The 17,446-nt window shown below is 39.3% G+C and overlaps 1 long non-coding RNA gene across 3 annotated transcripts in view; it reads left to right on the top strand.

Moving 5' to 3' along the window:
* Positions 1-17,446, top strand: part of LOC112866962 (uncharacterized) — a 246,530-nt gene that overhangs the window by 20,400 nt on the left and 208,684 nt on the right. For 2 of the 3 annotated variants that reach the window (XR_015242987.1, XR_003224138.2), the window contains exon 3: positions 5,260-5,320. This is a non-coding gene — a long non-coding RNA (uncharacterized LOC112866962). Of the gene's footprint in view, positions 1-5,259; positions 5,321-8,020; positions 8,076-17,446 lie in introns of all 3 variants that reach the window. The other variant, XR_015242985.1, reaches the window with a different exon arrangement.

The raw sequence follows: 17,446 nt of genomic DNA, 5'->3' as shown, positions 1-17,446 counted from the left end.
CAGGATTTCTCAATTTTTTTGTGATACCATTGAAAAATGGTGACTTGGGGGGCGCCTGGGTGGCGCAATTGGTTAAGCATCCGACTTCAGCCAGGTCACGATCTCGCGGTCCGTGAGTTCGAGCCCCGCGTCGGGCTCTGGGCTGATGGCTCGGAGCCTGGAGCCTGTTTCTGATTCTGTGTCTCCCTCTCTCTCTGCCCCTCCCCCATTCATGCTCTGTCTCTCTCTATCCCAAAAATAAATAAACGTTGAAAAAAAAATTTATAAAAAAGAAAAATGGTGACTTGGATAAAAGAACTCAAGAGCTACACGCAACTCTGTATGCTCTTCTGGATGCAGCTGTATTCTTATTTTGCTAAACGTGGTTGATATTTAAGAACCCCCAGCCCCATGACAAGGGTTTTGAATTTGTTTTCACTATTTGTACCTCATGATATGGTATGGAGATTGGGGAAATAATCCTTTAATAATGAGCCAGAGCTGGACTGATAGAAACATACTCTAGACCCTGATTGGTGAAGCCAGAGAGAGATGTCATTTCCTAAGAAACAGATAATAAGAGAAATTTAGAAAGCAGTTGCAGAATGAAGAGCAGAGAAGTGATGATGATTATTCAGAAAAAAGAGGGACATTGGGACTAGAGACATAGAGGAAGACCTGGATAGTGATTATAGACATCTACTAATAAGGAAAGAGGGTCCAGTGGCTAAAAAGGAAGAAATAGTTTGGATTTCATCTGTTTGTACCTACAGACTAATTAGCAAGGACCCAACTGTCCCAGGGACCAGACTTAAAAGAAGTAAAGTTGGCGTGGTAGAAAAGAAATCTGAGTTATTAAAGTATATCCAGCTAAATTATGCACCTAAGCTATTTGTAACTCATTTACTTGAGTATATATTTTATAGATAACATACTCATATGTAGTAAAAAAAGATCTTGTACTATAAACTGTAGTTGTGATTTGAATGACTTGCCTGAGCAGGATGTGGAAGAGGATCCTGTGTCTCTTGATGGCAGCCCCCAGGTCAGTCTAAAAAGAAATAAAATGTCTTGAATTTTGGTTTGCATTAATAGAAGGGATTCAAAGTAAACACAGGGTCTCCTCTCTGAGGGGAGTATTGTTAATTTATTATTAATTTAGTATCAATGCCTTCTTCTAAAGTTGCTATAAATTGAGGACCCTCTAATGTTTTTTTTAACCCATGGGTATTAAAGAGTAAACTGTTACAAATCAAACTCAGTCCTACTCTTGATAACGTTGTGGTTATAAGACTAATTTTTGCATAGAGAGTGGTATAAAACTCACATTTTCTTCCTCACAAGTTGGATTGATTCTTTAAAACGATAGCAAGAAAAATCATGAAAAGTAGCCCAAATACTCATTCCTTTATCTAATGTCTCATTGCTTAGCAATTTTCTTCACTGTCATCTTTCAGTGGGAAAATACCTAAAATTTATCTACTGAAATTCAACTGAACAGAGTAATTTAAAACAAATCAATAGGCATACTAATAATAAGGTAAACATTCAAATGCAATACAGCATTTGTTTCTAATTACCACTTCATCAAGTCCCAGTTACAAATTAAGTCTCTTTATTTCAATTAACAATTTAATGGTGCTTTAGAGAGATAAAGAATGTTTTAAAAAGAAACCAAACCGCTGATAAAGCACACCCAATTTTCTCCCAAAAGAAAACATGGCAAAAGCATCAAACTATGAGAAAAAGCCTGAGATAGATGATTTGTGGAATGTACTGTCCACCACAGCTAGGAGATGTAGATAATGTTCATTTTGTGTGTTTTATGTTTATTTATTTTTGAGAGAGAGGGAGAGACAGAGCATGAGCAGGGGAGGAGCAGAGAGAGAGAGGGAGACACAGAATCTGAAACAGGCTCCAGGCTCTGAGCTGTCAGCACAGAGCCCAACGCGGGGCTCGAACTCACGAACTATGAGATCATGACCTGAGCCGAAGTCAGACGCTCAGCCAACTGAGCCACCCAGGCGCACTCATTTTGTTTGTTTTATTTGCCAAGACCTTCTCTCCTATTCTGTACACGTCTCTTCTGATATCCTATATGGGGGAAAGGCCAGCTAACTAGGTATGCATCTACCTAACAAATATTATTGAGCACCTGTCTTGTGCCAGGCACTTAAGTGCCAGGTCATGAGGATTCAGTGATGAACAAGACCTAGTTCCTTCTCTTAGGAACTTCTCTTGTTTAATGGTAGAGACAGATATAATAGTCATAGTGTAATGTGTCTAAGACAGTAACTGAATAAGAAGAACTATAATGAAGATTGATAAATTCATTTAAAGTGTTATATCATTTCATCCAGAGGTTTTTTTTTTTTTTTTTTCAACGTTTATTTATTTTTGGGACAGAGAGAGACAGAGCATGAACGGGGGAGGGGCAGAGAGAGAGGGAGACACAGAATCGGAAACAGGCTCCAGGCTCTGAGCCATCAGCCCAGAGCCCGACGCGGGGCTCGAACTCGAACTCACGGACCGCGAGATCGTGACCTGGCTGAAGTCAGACACTTAACCGACTGCGCCACCCAGGCGCCCCTCATCCAGAGGTTTTTAAATGGACAGAGGAATATTTCTTCTCTCTCTCCCTCTCTCTCTCTCTCTCTCTCTCTCTCTCTCTCCACACACACACACACACACACACACACACACACACACACACACTGCTGCTATGGGTGAAATTCCAGGTGTATGTAGTAAAGTTGGTGATATATTGATACTCATGTAGGGACCCACAAACTCTGTCTATAACAGTGAGCTTATTACAAATGTTAATTCCAATTCTTGGCTGGATAAAGCCATAGAATGTTAGAGCTTCAAGGAATTACTGAGTATATTTAATTGACTCATTTTATGGAGAGAAAACTGAGACCTAGAAGAACTAAGTCATTTGCTCAAGAAGACAAAGATAATCATTGGAAGTCAACATTAGAGATCAGCTCTCCTAATCCTTAGTACAACATGTTGGAGATACTTTGTTTTTACTCACAATGCTGGCATTTGCTTGTCATTATCTAACTTGACCTTTCTACAAACTCAGTATCCATAACTCTTACTCTGTCTGCTATGATGATGATGAAACCTTCCATGTCAGTAGCCACATCTGCTAAATGAAGTTATTACTTTTCATTAAAAACTTTTTTAACATTTATTTATTTTTGAGAGAGAGAGAGAGAGAGAGAGAGAGCAAGCAAACACGGGGGCATGGAGCAAGGGCAGAGAGAGAAGGAGAGAAAGAGAATCCCAAGCAGGCTCCACATTGTTAGCTCAATACGGGGTTCAAACTCATGAACTGTGTATCATGACCTGAACTGAAGTCAGATGCCTAACTGACCTAGCCATAGAATGTTAGAGCCACCCAGTTGCCCTGGTACTTTGCATTTTTAAAATAAGATTTAGAAGGAACAGAGAAACTCAAGATAGAAAGCCATTCTGAAAATTCTTAAGTAATGTCTTGTAGCTTTTTTTGAAGGATATCATCAACCTAAAATAAATGTCTGCTGGGCTTGTATTGGTTAATACATATTTTTTCTGGTTCATGGATAGTGTATTAGTTTCCTGTGATCACTATAGCAAATTATCACAAACTTGGTGGCTTAAAACAATAGAGATTTATTCTCTCATAGTTCTAGAGGCCACAAATTTGAAGTCAGTATTGCCGGGCTACAATCAAAATACTGGCAGTGCCCACCACTGACTATCGGGGAGAATAGGGTACTTGACACTTCCAGCTTTTGGTAACTTTTACTATTCCTTGGCTTGTGGCTAAATCACTCCAGTCTCTTTCTCTGCGTAATATTGCTTTCTCCTCTTCTCTGTCTCCCTCTTGTTAGGACATATGTGAATGCCCTTAGGACCCACCTAGGTAATGCAGGATTATCTCCCCATTTCAAGATCTTCTGCTTAACCACATCTTCAAAGCCCTTGTTTGCCAATAAGATAACATTCACAGGTTCCAGGTTTTAGGATGTGGGTGTTGGTGAGGGGCCATTATTCAGCTCAGCACAGGTAGGGAACTGGATATCCATTCTTCAGTCAGAGACCATGACACAGAATTTCTTCTTGCTTTTGTTCCATTAATTTTGCACATAATTACTTTACTTGGATCTTTTGGGGACTTTTTCCTAGATTTTTTTTTGCTACATCTCTCAAAAATACCTTACAATTTTTCTCATGGCCTGTCATTTATGATTTTTTTTTCCTAAGCATTTGGCCATCTATCTTGGTCAGTGCTCTGAAGTAAACAAAATCACTTTGGAACTGAATAAAAAATCAGGAAGAAGAATCAAGAGATCTTTGTTTTACATGTTAAAACTTCGTTGTTTTTTGTGTCTATTTTTAGAGTCAGAGGTAATCTGACCATGACTGCTGTATTCAAGGAATCAGTGTTCTTACTCCCAACCACACAGGCAGATAAGATGGCTGGGTGCTTTCATAATCACCATTGATTCACTGTCAGATGGATCCATTCTCTATGACAACTTTTCAATATTACAGACTTTACCAACTAAAAAAGGCATCCCCTCATCCTGTGTACAGAAAAAAACATTGGTGAATAGAGATGACAGCCAGAAGCCTGTGGCCAGAAAATAAATATAAACGTGTCCTTTCATGCTGTGTAAGAACTCCTGGGCTAGAGGTGGACTCTTCAGTGTGTCTTGTCTGGTTTTCTGATTCCAGTTGATATCTAGGCATACAATGCAGCTTTATGGTGGGCCCAGAGGGCACCACAAATTGTTATGCATGAAGTATGGAGTTCAGCAGACAGGCCATTCAGGAATAAGACTTAGTATTGGTCAAGGACATTGGACTGAGCCACTGTGAGATGAGAGATGAGACTACTTCTGAGACGGGTTTCCTAAGCAGTGTGACTGGGTTCCATCCTCACAGGTGACTTCTGGCCCAGGTCGGAACAGAGCTTCCTGGTGGTGGCAGCTGCAGAGAGGAGTTAGTGGGAAGGACTGAGAACCAGACCTTTATTGACTGCATTAATCCCTATGGCTGTATTTGCCAACTTCCTGCTGAGTTTTTTTGTGAAACACAAGTTGCACTCCTCCCAAAGAGAGCACCTATAGTAAATTCATCTTCATTCACAGCAACTCAATTCATATGGTAAAAACTTAGTGCTGTTTGAACTTTTTGATTCCTTGTCAAATGTCAAATGTAGCATGCAACTTTTCCTATATAAATTCCTTTCCTATGTAAATGGTACTTAATCTTTTCTTGAAGGGTGAAGATGTGAACATGTATTTTTTTTCTCCAGTCCAAAGAGAACCAGATTTCTCAGATTGTAAGTAATTTACTTTCAATATTCTTTCAAGAGAATTTCAAGAATTACAAATGGTAAGGTAATACTATTTAAAAATTTTTTTAAAATTTTATTTATTTTTGAGAGAGAGAGATACACAGAGCATGAACAGAGGAGGGGCAGAGACAGAGGGAGACATAGAATCCAAAGCAGGCTCCAGGCTCCAAGCTGTCAGCACAGAGACTGATGCAGGGCTCGAGCCCATGAACTGTGAGATCTTGACCGGAGCTGAAGTCAGACGCTTAACCGTCTGAAGCCACCCAGGCACCCCTGCTATTTTTACTTTGGAACATGACAAGCTATAAAATCAAGGGAAAAGAAAGGTTGAATGTGATCTCTGAAAAGACAGCTTTAGTGTATTGCAACAAAACAAGTTAGAATGACTAGAAGTCTTGGGGCACCTGGCTTGCTCAGTTGGGTAAACATCTGACTCTTGATTTCAGCTCAGGTCATGATCTGAAATGAGTTTGAACCCGTGCCAGACTCTGTGCTGACAGCTCAGGGCCTGCTTGGGATTCTCTCTCTCCCTGTCTCTTTGCCTCTCCCCCACTCACGATCACTCTTTCTGAAAATAAAGTGAATAAAAAAAAAAAAAAAAAGAATGATGAGAAGCCTTGGTTAACTGCATGACCACAGGCTTATCAGAGAGAGCATCTGTGTCCTAATAGGTTAAATGTAAAATAATATTGAACTTGCTGTGTTGTAAGGAGGCCATCTGTTTGTAAACAGGAAAATCCATGTTAGATGTTGTTGTCCACGTGGCTTAGTTATAATGGAGAAATGGTCTTCAGCTGTGTGATGATCCTCTTATAAATGAGTAGACTAGATCAACATTTACATTCAGGTTCTAGCTTGCCCATAATTTTCTTGGCTCCTTTTCCAGATCAAATGTGGCAGCAGTTGTGCCTGAAATTAGTCTAACTGCTCAGACACCTGCACTTCTGTTTGGTCACCCTAGTCTCTTTTCCAAAGCTGAGTGCTGTGATCATTCATTCTCATCAGCATTGGCTGCTGTTATTGAGCCCTCATAGGTGAGCATCAGCAGGTCCCTCAGAGAGCAGCTCCAAAGTCAGCAACCTATCATAAACCTACCAAGTCAAGAACACCTTCCAAGCCTTCTTCTCTCAGAGGCTGGAAGGAGAACACAATATGATCAGGACTGGGAATGAGGTACTTCAGTCCTGCACATTCTCTATGTTTTGCTTGATCTCTCCAAGGGATAAGGAATGTTGTTATTGCTGCTATGGCCACTCCTCTCTTACCTCAGTCTTAGGGCATACTGGACACAGTGCATATGGCCTTATTGGTTTTGAAACAATGACATTCTTCTGTAATAGTTTGTAAATAATTGTTGCCTAGGGCTCTGAATAACTCACATTGCCCAGGTGTCAGTCGCAGACTTCTCAAGTCCCTCCTTCATCTCCAGCAATGAAAAGGTCAGCCTGGCACAGTAGGAGGTCTCCAGATCTTTCTGGTGGCCTTTTCTGATTATGAATGGTGATTTGTTGTTTCTTTTTTCTTTTTTTAATTTTTTCTAATGTTATTTATTTATTTATTTATTTTGAGGGGGAGAGAGAGAGAGAGAGAGAGAGTGCACACACATGGGTGGGTGAGGGGTGGAGAGAGAGGTTGAGAGAGAGAATTCCAAGCAGGCTCCATGCTGTCAGCCCAGAGACTGATGTGGAGCTCAAACCCATGAACCATGGGATCATGACCTGAAAGAGACACTGAACCAACTGAGCCACTCAGGGGGCCCAGATTGTGAATGGTGATTTAAATACCTCTTCTAGCTGTGTCCCTTTTGGCTTTCATTATCATGAAATTTTCAGGATAATGTCGAGAATATATTGCTCTCTATTTGCAAATGTTTAACTTCCATTCAAGAATAAATACTGATCAAGAGCTTACCATGACCTAGGCATTATTCCAGGTACTAGTGATTTTTCAGATGTACATCTTATAGATATCACAGGAGATGATTTTGGCTCATTCTACCTTGAGCCAAAGGGGGGAAAAACTTTCACAGATATTTATAAATCTACTATTTTTTACTGATTATGATAACCTCCTGTCACCATGACAAACCACATCCTTTAACAGGTGAGGTCAGCTCATTTGAAGACAGCTTCTCTTGGACCTTTAACTTCTTCATCCCTGAAATCATACTTCATGCAAATTTATGCTTTGAAAAGTCCAGGTAGTTAAATATTTACATATCATGTAGAAGTGAAGAGACTGGATCTTAAAACCCTGTTTTCCTGGGAAAATGTAGAATATAGCACATATATTCCAAAGCAATTGTGGGGAACATAAAGATAGACATTGTGCATCAACTGGTCAATGCAACATTAATTGCTTCCTTCAGAAAACAAGTCATATCCTTTTCAACCTCAGAAAACCAGAAGTATAGTGATAAACACATTTAGTAAGTTTCCTGCCTGTCCTCATATTTTCCCCTCTATTTTTCTTATAGAGTTAGATTTCTGCAAAAGTAATACTCCTTAACACTCTGTCACACTCGGGCAGACACTTTGTGAATTTAGATGCCACACAAATTCCAAGTATATTGTGAGGTCTCTGAGTTGCTTGATAAGATTTGTATACAGTTCACACCTAGTTAATATATGATTAAATGAATATCCAGTAAAATACAAATTAAATTGGCTTTCTATCTACAAACAGGGTTGCAAGAATGACTTATTATAACCTGCACATAGAGAAGAAGAGCTTTGTCACAGTGAGTGTGTTTGTCAACCTTATAATGAGTCATACATTTTCTTTTTGCTTTAAGATTGGAAATATCCCAGTAAAAGAAACAGTTTGGAAAGCTGTAGAAAATAACTGGACTGTCTCAAGTCCTCAGAAGTAACATTGTGATCAAAACTTTCCCATTGTCATAAAGATGTGTGCTTTGGGGCAGGGGTGAGGGAGAAGGAGAGAGAGAGAGAATGGAGAGATAAAGAGAAACAGAAACAGAAAGAAAGCATGCACACTTCAGCAGGTCTCCTACAGATAAGCCTGACTTCCTGAGTGGCTGTGGGGGCACTAGTCATGGATACCAAACACTATGTGATATCCATTACATTTCAGTCAAGAAGTTACAAAACAGCTCTGAATATTTTCTGAATATTTCTTTCCATGTGCCTGTTCAGGATGTGTCTTTATGACATAAACAATTTTTAGCCATGTTTATCCAGTGTTTTTCTTTTTCTCACAGAGACTACCATTCTTTTGCTCTACAGTTTACACAGTGTTCCTATCCCCAATTGCATACAATCCTTACCTCACAGTTACTGGTAGGTCTATTTGGGCTGGTCATGAAGCCACCAGTAAGCATGGGAGCTTTTTGGCTCCAGATGTAAGGTAACAGCTGTGCTCATCTGGGAGCTCAAGGCTGCAGGAGGACAAAGCAGGGTAGCTAATTCTCTGGGGTTTTGCTAACCATAGCATCCTTGGCCGATTGGATTGCTATAGGGAATCTTCTGATTCATACATAGAACATCACTGTCCAAAGCATCACAAAAATCAAATGTGGTATAAAGTTTTTGCTTTAGAGCTACAGCATGGCTGTTTGTAGTTGGGTTGAGGAATAGATACATTTATTGTCTCAAAGAGCCATTCTTGTGGGACCCAGAAAATGGTTGTGGTAAACCGTTCCAAATACTCTATGCAGTCAAGGCTTAGTTACCTCAGTTATAACCAGTATGATGGCTCTCCTCAGAGGACTATAAAAATTAAATAATCATCAAGAATTTGCAAACATAAGCTCATGGAAATGTCTAGCAAATATGTCAAACATAAATGTTCTTTTTCTGGTAGAAGAATGAGAAAGAAGCATATTTTATTGGATTCTTATGAGTGCTGAGAGCCTGACCAGACTGTGATTGACTGGCTTCCATTCACTGAATCACAAAATCTCACAACTGGCATTGGGTACCTTGAGAGCATCTGGTTCAAATAACTTACATTGCAGATGAGAAAACAGAGGTTCTGATGTATTAAATTACTTGCCTAGGGTCATACAGCTTGTTTATGGCAGTGTCAACACTAGAAGCCCAAATTTTATGATGCCATAACTAGTTTCTTTCCCGGAAGTCCAGATGGACCTATAACCTGGAATTAGTACCTAGGAGAAAGATGGTAAAGATGTCACCCTGAGTCCTGACAGATTGGTAGGAAACCCTGACTGAGTGACAGGGAATCCTGGAGTTTGCATTAAGCAGGATTTTGGAGCTATATTCAGGCTGATCATTAAAAAGCTCCCAAGGTTAAATACCATTTCTTTCATGGAGGAAAAAAAGGAAGAAAGGCCAGATGCCACACATTTCTGATGTAGGAGCACCCCGTTTTCTTATGGTCATTTTCAGGTGTGTTTAAACTAGAGATGATAATTGTAGGAATTGATTTTATAAGATTTCAATGAGAGAAGACTTTAAAGAATAAGTCTGGACTTAAAATTGGTGATAAAATATTGTCAAGTCAACAAGTGCCTACTGTTTGCTCCAGCCTGTGCTGGGAAAGATGAGAGCTACAAAGAAAGTAGGAAAAAACCCATATATTCTGGTAACCTATACCACAGCAGAGGGAAAATCATTTAGTCCTCCTAATGGTATCATGGTAATTTTATATCAACACAGTATTTTACATTTTCAAAGTGCTTTCAATGCATTGTCTTATTTCGTATAGAGAAGGCAAAGGCATATGTGATTGTGTGCTTAAATTTCATGGCACTCTAAATTTTGTGGCATTTTGTAGATGTTTTAGGGAAGGAAATCTTTGAAGGGGAGAGAAGAAGGAAGGGAAGTTTGATTAATAAAAAGCCAGCTAAAAATAGAAGCAATATGTAGTACTTTAAATGATCAGTTGATGAATATTTTATTCAGGTATTCAAATGAGAGCTTCTTTGTCAATAAAAAGTGACTAAATGGAATCAATAAATTTATTGTAGGGGTTTCTGGGCAGCTCGGTCAGTTGAGCAACTGACTCTTGATTTCGGCTCAGGTCATGATCCTCAAGGTTCATGGGATTAAGCCTCGAGTCTGGTTCCGTGCTGATAGCATAGAGCCTGGTTGGGATTCTCTCTCTCTCCCTCTCTCTGCCCCTCCCCTACTCACATATGTGTGCATGCTCTCTCTCTCTCAAAATAAATAAAATAAACTTAAAATAAATCAATTTATTGTACACATTTCATTTTTCAAAATATTGCTTTAAAATTATCTTCATATCTCATGGTTAGTTACTTGGCAGTCTAAGCTATGGAGAGACAAGATGCCTTTAGAATTCTCAGCATTCCTAAACGAGAAGCCAAAGTTCAAATCAAGCCATTCAAGCATTATTTGAATCATTTCAAATGTTCTCAAACAATTCTCTGGCTGCTGATGTCTGTCTTTCATTCAGTGAACAGAGAAAAAGTAAACTCAATTGGATCTACATTTCATTTATTTTCCATTGGAGGAGAAAACTTCCTACTGCCTGAAAAGTGTGTCAATACTAAAATATACCACAAAATGCATTTCACCAAGAGTTATTATGACTGTGATCTTCTCAGTGGCCAAAATGTTATAGGGAATGGAACTATAGTTGGTCAGTTCCTCCTCAAGTGGGTCCAGTAGATTCATGTTTCTCAAGATGTTGTTCCCAAGCACCTTTAGCAGAATCACATGGGGGTGCTTTTCCTGCTGAAATGCCAAAATTCAATTCACTGGATTAGAACCTCTGAAGATGGTTTCTAGGAATTTAATATACTCTTAAGGGATTCATATATCCACTGAAGTCTGAGAACCATTATCCAAATTTCTCCTGATACAGTTTGAGAGATCCCAAAGATGCTAGCCAGGATCTTGTCTTCCCTAACGATATGTCAGTCAGAAGAATGGTCAGTTTTCAGTGTGTTCTAAAGCCTATAGATGTGAGACTGGACATCAGTCAACTGACAGAGAACCACAGGTGTCATATTATGTTTCCTAAAATCACCTCTTCTGATGAGAAAAAACACACCCTTATCCTGAAGCAGGTCATGATTAGCAAATCATAGTCTCTTACAACACCCAGTCACAAATTTGTCTCTTTTCTTTGAATACTGGCCTCTAAACTTCCTTGATGTGATAGACATATAGATAGTAGATAAATAGGTAAATACATAGACAGACGGATGAACATCCCTCACATCCACCACCAGTGACAAAACTTACTTTGCAATCCAGAAGCCACTCAGTTTGGTTTTGTGAGGGTTCATTTGAATTGCCCACAACTTTTAAAGGGAAGCTGTCATACACTCAATGTCCTGAATTGTAGGGCTGCTGCTTTTTTACTTCTTTCTTCATTTTTCTTTTTCTTCTCTATTACTTTATTTCTGTTTTACTTTTTATAAGGTCATATGTTTCTGGATATAATGGATATCTCTAAAATCTCTCAGTGATTGGTTTATTAGAAAATACCTTCTTCCCCTTTCATAAAAAGTCAAAAGTTGAGAATATTGCTGTGAAAAAAAAAAAAAAAAGCAGATGCTGACTCTTGCTGATTCTATCAGCCATGGGTTGTGACAATCTGCTAGAGGTGGCTATTATCAGATGCATCAAATCGTAATGTCAACAAGCCTAGCAGAAAACCATTGTAAGATAGAAGTGGTACATCCTGAATTAGGCAAAAGAAGGGCCAGAGGACACAAGTAAACTTCACAGGAAGGTAGCCCAGAGCCCCTAGATCCACCACCGTTGCCCCATACTTTCCCCCTCAGTTCACATCTGCAGCCACATAACCGGTTGATGGAGGAGGAAAATGGTTGAGTTTTGTTCACAGATGAATCTGCTCATTACATGATATGTGTGAAAGATTATAATGAATTGCTGTTATACTATAGCTCTGTTCGGAGATGACTCTTAACAGTGGTGAGAATTTTACCAGTAGGCAAAACTTTGGGAGGTGCACCTGGTTATCTATTTTATGTGGAAAGAAAAATGGAGCAAGATAATATATAGAGACTGAGAAGCAGTGGCAAGTGGCTTGGCTGGTTGGTCAGGGCCTAGGAGAGAAATGGAAAGATTGGGGACAAAGCAGAAGGTTGGAGAATAGGCCTGAAGGCATACATATAGAGGTGGGCACAAAGTATTAATTTCTTTGTACTGCATGATAATGCCTACTAGAGGGCATTCTGCATGGGAGCAATACTAAAAAAAATGTAGGGTACCTCAGCAAGTTGACGTGGCCAGCCTCTGCCATTGGCTGCCCTAGTGCTGACACAATGGGCATATGAACAGAGTAGCCATGTTGGCAGAGGTGGAAGCATGAGCCTACATTAACCAAATCTTATCTAGCAATTACTGAAGGCCCAACCTGCCAACAACAGAAACCAATAGTGAGTTCCTAATATAGCACCATTCTTTGGGTAGAATTAGTAGCCATTGATAGCACGTGATTATCTTGGATTCATTCCCCCCCGGGAAGGGGCAGTGATTGACGGATATTTTGGGTATGAGATTGCCTTTCCTGCTTGTACAGCCTCAGGTAGTACTGCTATCATATAGAATTCTGAATAATACTGTATTGAACCAAGGAACTCAGTTTGTAGCAAACAGTGTATAGTTAGCGTTCTCCTGAGAAACGGAACCAATAGGGTGTGTGTTTGAGTTTTATTTATATATTTGTTTGTTTATTTATTATAAGGAATTGGCTCACATGATTATGGAGGCTATGTAGTCCAAAGTCTGCAGAGCTAAGGTCCCAGTTCAAGTATGAAAGCCAGCAGGCTGCTGTAGAGTCAGGAAGAGCTGAATGCCCCAGTTTGAACAACTTCAGGCAAGATGAAACAATGTTTCAGTTTGAAGACAATCAGTTAGGGGAACTATCTCTTACTCAGGGAAGAGTCACCCCTTTGTTCTATTCTTTTCACCCTTCAACTGATTGGATGAGGCCCACCCACATTAGGAAAGATAATTTGCTTTACTGAGTCTACTGATTCAAATGTTAATCTCACCTAAAACACCCTCCAAACAGAACACAGAAACACCCAGAGCAATGTTTGACCAACTCTCTGGGCACCCTGTGCCCAGTCATATTGATACATAAAGTTAACCATCATAGAGAGTGTAGCAGTGGATGTATAACCATAGGATCTACATACACACTGAAGCTGCTAGTCGTATAGAGTGATAGATGACCTTTTGAATGAATAGATGAGGCACCAGGTGGAAGATGATACTTTGCAAAGACAGTACAACCTTAAATCAATGATCTTTATATGGTGCTATGTTCCCAATAGATAGACTGCCTGGGTGCAGAGACAGGTGCTATTTTCAGGCACCAACCTCAAGAATCTGTGCTTTCTATCTATTAAACTTAAGGAATTTTGGTTTAGAAGTCCTGATTCCTATAGGAGTAATGTATTTTTCAGGGAGGCTAAAAGACTCCTATTAAACTTTAAACATGGCTGCCTTTTGGTCACTTCAGACTCCTTGTACCAAAAGACCAGAAGGCTAGGAAAGATGTCACCTGTAAGAAATAATTGATCCTAGTAATCAGGGATAGACAGGTCTCTTACTGGGACAAGAAGCCGTACATGGAGGAAAGGAAGAATGCATTGACAACTGGGTGATCCACTGGAACATATCTCATTACTACCCTGTATGATTTTTTATGGCAAATGGATAAGTGCAGCAGTCACAATATGAAAAGACACAGTGACCAGGGGCTCAGACCCTTTAAGAATGAGTGTCTGGATTGCCTCAACAAATAAATTGATGTAATAAATAGAACAGCTCTGTTCATATCTGTAATTCATAGAATTCTTGATGCAAATGTCACATATTAGGCAGAATATAGTAGTAGTCATGCCCTAAGTAGATCCCACATGATTCACATAGTACTCCAGCGTTTTCCTCTAGGCCATTCTGAACTAAGAATTTTCTTAGGTTGTACAAAAGATGGATTTTGGAGCTATTGCTGGGTTCAATTTATGTGTCCAAAATAGAGCAAACTCTCTTGCCAGAAGCATTTAGAAATATGGATATGGTTTGCTTCTTTCCTAGGGGCCAATTTATTGGCTCTTTATCAAAATATACAGGATTATTTTGTAGTCTCAAAAAGGGAGATGGGTAAATCTCACTGTGTTCAAAGTTTAACAGATATCTCAAACTGTTTTTCAAATTGACTGCAAACGTAAAGTCACAAAGCCTTAAGGCAAATGTAAGCTGAACCTCACTGGCTCTTCTTAAAATACAATACATCCAAATACTGCTATTTTTTAAAATGTCTGGGACAGCTGGAGATATTTCAAGAGGAAAATTGGAAAGATATTTTTTTATACCTTTAGGCAAGAGTGAATTATTTCAAACACCAAGTGGTTCAAAATCCCATTGAGCTCAAGAGGCTGGGCTTTCTTGGATTTCTAGTGGGCACTGCATTTGGCATAATAAACTTCCTCTCCTGCTTCATTTCCTCTGCCTCAGATAGCCACATGCCCTCTAACCAGCCCTTGAGACAGACCTCAGTGCTGAATGATGGATAATCGTCATTTTCACCAATTCGCTTTAAGAACTATGTTTAGTTTCCAAGTACTAAAACAACATGAACGGCTCCCTTAGGAAAACAGTAAAAATACAATCAAAACAGTTTACATTTCAAAGGTCAAATTCATAATTCTACACTGCAGCCTAGTTTTCTCCCCATAGGCAATGTGGTATTACATACACTGTGAAGCACTGCATTCACACGTAAGGATTAGTCATAGGCTGTCAGAGCTGCCAAGGACCTTGGAGATTATCCATTTCTATGCCTTTCTTTTACAGATGAGACAAAAGGCTCCAGGGAAGTGATAGCAGAATGGAGAGGAAAAGAGACATAAAGTCAGATACACAGAGTTCTTAAGTTTGTTCATAGACAGGTTGTGACCAGCCTACTTATTGAGAGCATTCTCATATACAGTGATTTTCCCCATTTCCTTCCCTTGCACACTACCTTTCCGCCACCAATCCCACCTGCCCTGCAAGCCCTCAATCTTGTCGCCTCTCTCAGCAAGCTTACATCTCTGTGAAGCCTTAAGGTGTTAAGTTAGAACAGCTCTTGGGATAGTTACATTTATTAATGGTCTTTTGCATCAACTTCTTTTACATAAGATGGTTGAGAGCAAAGCCCACAGATGCTGGCTAGGTCTATGATACGGAAGCAGTGAGCTGATTGTGTCTCCTCTTTGTTAATCACCTTGTATGCGGTTCCCAACAGCCAATGCCCTCCTTCTCTTAGGCAGAACTGAAAAAGGTCTCATCATTGTTTTCTTATCTAAATCCCAGCGCTGTGAAGTGTTTGTTTATCCACTCCAACCTGTCCTGTAACACTTTCTGTCCTTCCTAAGGCTTCCTGAGCTTTTAGCCTCTATCCCACTACCTTATTACCTCTGTTCCTCTACCTCATCTATATTCTTTAATTAGTGACAAGGGTCTTGTTTCATTTCTTAGTTCAGGGAAGTCTCAGACAAAAATCTTTAACAATCCTGGACCAGGATCTGGGGTCTAGGGGTGGGAGACTGGGATCTCTTCTAAAATGTGGGGGGAGGGGTTGATGGGTCCCTGGAGCACTGAGACTTCTGTGAAAAAAGATTGAACCATGAAAGGCCTTTTATACATATCTTTTTAATGTTGTAAATTTTAAATGCTTTGAAGCTGTGATTTCACCACACAGAAAAATAGTTTTCTATCAGGCATTTTGTATGGGGCAAATAGTGAGATGTAGTGAATAATCAAATAAATAGCTTACATATGTTTTCTTTATGATGTAGACTTTGTCATGTGCAAAAGAAAGACAATTAGGCCTAGGTATTTGTTTAATGAAGGAGCTGTTGCAGTGGTCAGCACCATAGCAGATCCATTTAGGAGGCATGGATGAAAAACCTGTGCTTTAAAGGCACCACCAACAGGAGGGGATAATGTAGATAAAAAGCAGGGGCCTTGGAGGCAAAAAGTCCCAGGTACCAAACCTATTTCAGCTTCATTTTGCATAACATTACACAAATAGCATAACCTCACTGAGCCAGTTTTCTTATCTACAAAATATTTTAACAAAATCTACTCAATTAGTTTGATATAAGGATTCAATAAGATGATTCTATCTGCAAGAAATTTTTAATTTTACATATATTTATATCTTACAAAAATATATTTTACATATATAGGCACATATATTAACATATTTATACAATGCCTACTTTATTACATGATATATAGCCAATAAATGAGTTATTTTTAGTAATCAAAATAAATTTTTAGAGACTGAAGTTAGTATACACAGTGGCAATACTTTTGACATTTTATTTTATTTTTTTTAATCTTTGTTTATTTTTGAGAAAGGGAGAGACAGTGTGAGCAAGGGAGGAGCAGACAGAGAGGGAGACACAGAATCTGAAGCAGGCTCCAGGCCCTGAGCTGTCAGCACAGAGCCTGATGTGGGGTTCGAACCCACGAGCTATGAGATCATGACCTGAGCCGAAGTCAGTTGCTCAATCGACTGAGCCACCCAGGCGCCCCAATACTTTGACAATTTAAAAACTATACTATGACGTAAATTTTAAAGGCATATTCTGTTCTTTTTTTCTATCACTATCAGTGCCACATTAAAAAATAATAATAATTGTTTTTTTCTTTTATCTCCATATCTTTTGCCATGGGTAAACAGTTTGGAAGAGAAGAGATGAAGTCTAGGAAACTCATAGGCTAGATAATTAGGCAGTGAATAACTGAGAGTCAACTGAAACGAATGTGATTTTATTTTAATGACATCACAGGTTGGGATCACATCTACCAATCAGATCATGTACCCACTACCCAGGTCAAGAAATGGAATATTACTAGCACCCTGGAGATCTTTTGTGCTACTTCCAGTCTCTATTCCTCAGGGTAATCAAATCCTCACTTCTGTCACCACGAATTAGTTTTACATGTTTTAAGAATGTATGTAAGTTGGTATAAGGTGCCTTGTTAGTGCAGTAGGTAGCACTTCATTCTCAGTCTCATAAGTTGGTATAAACGTTCTCTTTTATGTCTGATTTCTTTAGCTTATCATTATGTTTTTGAGATTGACCCATCTTGTTGCATGTACCAATATTTCCCTCCAAATTTGCTG

The sequence above is a fragment of the Puma concolor genome, chromosome A2 (genome assembly GCF_028749965.1).
Source record: "Puma concolor isolate L17-30 chromosome A2, mPumCon1.1.hap2, whole genome shotgun sequence".
NCBI classification, from domain to species: domain Eukaryota; kingdom Metazoa; phylum Chordata; class Mammalia; order Carnivora; family Felidae; genus Puma; species Puma concolor.
This window is presented reverse-complemented; position numbering and strand designations above follow the sequence as displayed.